Source organism: Meleagris gallopavo, chromosome 2 (assembly GCF_000146605.3).
Source record: "Meleagris gallopavo isolate NT-WF06-2002-E0010 breed Aviagen turkey brand Nicholas breeding stock chromosome 2, Turkey_5.1, whole genome shotgun sequence".
NCBI lineage: Eukaryota > Metazoa > Chordata > Aves > Galliformes > Phasianidae > Meleagris > Meleagris gallopavo.
The window spans coordinates 55,870,816-55,876,134 of NC_015012.2; positions in this window are offsets into that span (position 1 = coordinate 55,870,816).

Sequence of the window (5,319 nt, forward strand, 5' to 3'; positions counted from 1 at the left end):
TTTTTTAATCCATAGAATAAACCTGAACCAACATTCCAGACTTTTACTTGATTTCATATGGAAAGTCAGCTCAATAAGGATGGTAATTATCAATGGCATTGTTAAGCGTCACTGCATTAGCACCAGTTTTCAATGATCCATAACAATAAAAACAAGATTTTTAAACATTCACCCAGTATTAGTGCCTAAAACAACAGGGCTGGCTCTCCAGAATTGGTTATGTTCAGAAAAGTGAAGGAATCTTGCTCAAAAGATTTTTATTTTTGTTCAGCACAATCTAACTGGCCTGCAGTAGATATCTTGCAGCTAGTAAAAGAGCAATTAAGCAAATAAGTCAGTTCCTCAAATCAAATTATGTAAGAGGACATCTGAAAGGAAATAAAACAACTAAAAGCAAAATTTATAGTAGGCACAACAGAAGCATCCTGAGTTGCAGAAGTGTCAGTGTCTATAGCCAAAGAAATACCACTCAGGAAGAGGTATAAACAGCCTCACAGATGACATACATAAAATGTAGGGTAACATTTTTGCACAGTAAGTTCATTCTAGCAAAGTGAGATTCATAAACACCCTAGAAACAAGTCTGGAAGGGATCTCAAGAAGTCATTTACTCCATCCTTTTGATGTGAGGTAGGCTACATACAGCTGAGAATGAAATGTCCAATCTGTTTGTGAGAAGTAAGAGTCAAACAAAATACATACATGGAGAATAAGGGAAGGAATCAAAATCCAAGCACATTGCATGACTTCTAAGGGGCCAGATTCCCAAAGCTGACTTATGCGTTAACTGCAGAGTCATTTTATTAAAGCAATAAGCTACATTATTACTGGCAATTCCAAACAGAAGTACAGGCTGCTGGGATCAAATCTCCAGTGCAAATGTTGAGTGCCTTTATTTTCTCCAGAAGAGTTGGAAGAGAAGAAGGAAGAAGGATAAGAAATACGATCAACCCCTTAAAAGGGAAAATAATGCCATTAACACAAGAAAACTGAAATATCTTGGTACAACAATGGGTTGGTAGCATCTGGATCCTGATGGCTCTTCATTATACTTAGGAACTCCTTAGTGTTACAGTCCATGGCACTGGCCAGCCACAAATCCTAAATTACGATCTCAAGGTCAACTTCAACATGGCCAAGATGTCCCCACATTATTCAGTTGGTCTTAAAGCAAAAGTTTGTTTGTTTGCTTACTTGTGACTGAAGACATAGTAGGTTTTTCTGAAATTTTGTGAAGCTATGGTCCAAGCTTCAAATGACATACCATTTGGTCCAAATCAGAATTCAGCTGCATCCAGTCATGAAGGCTTAGGAGAGGAAAAGATTAAAAGCAGAGGAAGAGAAAGAAGCATTCAACATTACAAACAAGTCCTTATATGTAAGCCATGAATGAGCCAAGGGATATCATAGTGTGGTTATTTCTCTCTCTGCTTAATTTTTGATGGAAGAAAATGTCTCAAGAAGATGATCAAGTAAGAGAAGATTGTGTGCTTTACTGAGGACCAGCCCTAGAATGCCTATGGAATTGAATCAATAGAAAAAATGAAGGAGAAAAAATACCAGAAGGAATGCACTAACCTATCTACATGCCTACTGTGGTGATCAGATACTTCATGGTGATTCTGGTTTACAATGAGACAAATCAGTGCTGATGCTCATGCCAAGCCACAGATACCACAGTCAATTTGTTAGGGAATAACCCTGTGTCTTTCCAGCAGAATATTCTCTCCTTCCATATCCTGTCAGTGAGCAATGCGGAAAAACTGCCCTTAATGGATGAGTACTGTGTCCTAAAGCAAAACTGGGAAATCATAGCTTGTATTTCATGCATGAAAGTACTGGAGAACTGGAAACTCAGTTGAACCATTGGGACTGTCTGGTGATGAGGATAGAAGCTTATTAAAAAAGAAACTGTAGAGGAATTTATTCTTTGTAGTTTACAGCTGTTACCATTTCAATCACAACGCCAAACTTGCATCCATGACAGCTTTAAAACACAGCGTAGAACCTAGTTTACAAATTACATGATCACTTTCCACCTTTTTGTGGGAGGCTTTTGTTTCCTTCTACTTCAATTGCTTTATCAAGGTAAACATCTCTGCCCTGAAAAAGAAGTAGGCCAGGAAGATGAAGACTCTTGTGTCACAAGAGGTGGTTTAGCTGGGATGGGGGAGGGTCTCAGAGCAGCTCCTATTCCACTTCGGTGGAAGTCAGACTGTTTTCAATAAGAGTGGGATTTCTAATCTCTCCTCCACATAATGCCTTCCTCCGTCCATGCTCCCCATAGAACTACCTGTACCAAAAACTATCCTATAGAGGAATTCGCAGAGTACTCAACAAGAGATGGAAGAACACATTAGCATCCATGCTTATTTTCTTGTGGGCTTGCCAGTTAAAATCCAGAGAGGCTCTGGGGACATTCTTTTCTTGTCATCTGCATTAAAAGCTTATGTTCTCTAGCTACTGGAATGAGAACCTATTGCAATGTATTTTGTGTAATCAATTGAGCAAGAGAGAACAAGCTTCCCCAACCTTGATTTTTTTAATCTGTGGTTGAACTGTGTTGCCTGTTTGTATTTCATCTCAGAAATGAATGATCTCTTCCAAAACTGGTGAAACAAGATGAAAATTATCCAAGAATAAACCTTAATATAGCCACATGTGCCCAGTTCATACTTAGTTTACAAGACCTTTTCATAAACATCCCTGAACCTGTAGGTTGCTTAATCTAATCATAGGAAAGCAGGTGTCAGGCATTCCTCCACATAAATCATGCTGCACAACTCTAAAGTTGATGTGCTAGAGACAAATGATGGACAAGCAGCAGTCTATTATGTATTTGGATAGACAGTTTGTGGTGAGAGAGACAAGGCTACTCAGCAATAATCTTAACAGTGTGTGTTGGCCTAATTGTTGCACAAATTGCACAAATATTTTTATTAACACAGACTGTAAGGAAAACAATCAAAAGGATGAAAAATGGCTTGAACTCAGCCAGCCCTGCAGTTAACACAGGACAATGGAAAAGTCATGGGCTTGCAGGAGTCTGGTTCAGCTTCCTGCAGGGCCTACTGAACTGGTTGGGAAAAATCAGAGCCAAAAGTCCAACAATCAAGAAGCACAAATGAACTCTGACTGCATCAGCAGGACTGTCTTTTCAGTGCCAGGGAGATCTTGGGGAGCTGTTCAGGGGCACCAGACCGAGACCCGTATTCTTACTACATTGTCTGCAGAAGGGAGACCTACCTTAGATGCCAAAAGGGCAGAGCTTGGGGTAACTTGGAGGATGGGGAAGAATTGCTCATTTTATAGATGTTTGGAAAAGGAAATAATTTTGAGATTTTGAGAATGGGGTTTGTCAATTTATGGTCATATTTTTCACTTTATCCTTGAGGAAAAGTCCACAGGCATCCAAACATGGCTGGACTTCTTGGTGAAACCTTTCATCCTTGTACTGGAGCCTCTGGCAATTCAGATACAGAAGAGACCCATACTCCTGAAATCACCCCCAGCTGGGCAAGGCTCACTGCCCAGGATGATATCAAAATCCAGCTCCCAGCAACAACCTCTGGTAGGACTATCAACAAAGAGGCCACCCTCCAAATTCCACAGCCCAGCTGGTCCCAAATTGCCCTGTTCCAACATGCAGCTGGCTCATCCATATCTTTCCAGTCAAGAAGAATATTAGATAGATAGCTCCTGATGTCTGAGACAAACTGTTTTCTTTTATAGGCTTTGCAACCCAGAGTTCCAATATTTGAAGGACAGAAGCATTGGTAGCTCAAACAGATGCACAGAGCAAGCATATATCACAAGGAGAAAGCATTGTCAATTTGCACTGCAAGAAAGTGCCACCTCCTATAGGACATAGTATCCTTTGTTTCCCAATAAATAAGTAAACCAGGCTAATTTTAGTTACCTGGAGTTCCATTTATTGTATTATCACATTAACTATCTTGCATTGCAGTAGAGTAGGCGCAGGCTGGCCCAGGTCCTTCCTTCCAATTCCAGGGCTGTAACAAGATGTGCTAACTTATGTCCTCCTTATGACTGTTTGAACGTCTCCTCACAGCATAGCTTTTCTGTACTGCATTTCAGGACTAGCAGTTCTTCTCTTCCAAAACCAAACTGCTTATTGAGGTGAAATTTCATTGAGACTTCTGTGGGCATTACACATCAGTAGGCAAGAGCACAGACTTTTCTGGACAAGAGGGAACAGTCACTGGCTCATGTATATGAGGACAAGTGACTGCTAGGTTACATTTAATTGGCCATAATTCTGTTTAACCAGAAGAAAAAAAAAATATGCATGATAGGGAAAACAGGCAGACCTGAAGCTAAGTATACACCAAAAAAATCCAGTAGAGCATGTTGAGTAAGCAAATGCCACTGGGAAGAAAGTACAATACTGTAAGGCACTGGGAAGTGTCAACTAACATTTGCATTTCTTTATTTCTGTCTGCTTCAACAACTGGCTTCATGATCTCATTTTCATTTTCAGATGTAAAATACTGGGAGCTTACATCTGTGATGCTTTAAATGACATTTTTCTCCCTCTCAGAAACTCAGTTAACAGGTGACTTTATGTTTGCCTAATAGGTGATTTCTGACCAGCACTGGCTGGTTACTTGAGAAAAGATCAGACTTGGTCATGCATAGAAAGACAGCATTTAGCTGTTTTCATCCGTAAACAAAAGGTTTGTCAACAAGCAAGCAAAAAAAATAAAAAATAAAAAAAATTGTCATTAGATAACCTAAGCAGCACCTTTATCTCTTAGCAGAAAAGAAGTCTTTAAAAGCAATGCTATCTGGGGATGAACTGGCCCACAAGAGCAGCAACGTCTTCCCTTCTGTCTACAATTCCTCATAGAAAGCAGAACTTTAAAAGCTCAGCAGGGACTTGGATGCTGAATACTTCATGCTTTGGATGCACATCTTGGGAAATAGGAAAGGAGCCCAATTTGAGTTCTCTCAGAAGTCAGGCTTTGTTTTGGACATCATAAGCTACTCAGTATCACCAGACAGTTGTTGAGATTTTGGCTAGAAAGCACCTCCTCCCATAAGCAGTATACACATCTTCTCAACAGGAACCCAATCTGCTGTTTGTAATGCTTGGCATTCTAACCTCAAGTAACTGCACCAAATAATCTGCAGGACATGTCTCTGAGCATGCTTACATGGCAATAATGATGTTAAAGTAGAACATCCGTATGATTTATTATGCCTTGTGAAATAAAGCAAAGCCAATCTCTTCCCACCACGGGAAGTACCATCAGAGTAGAAAATGGAAAGAAAAAAAAAAAGGAAATACCACCCAGC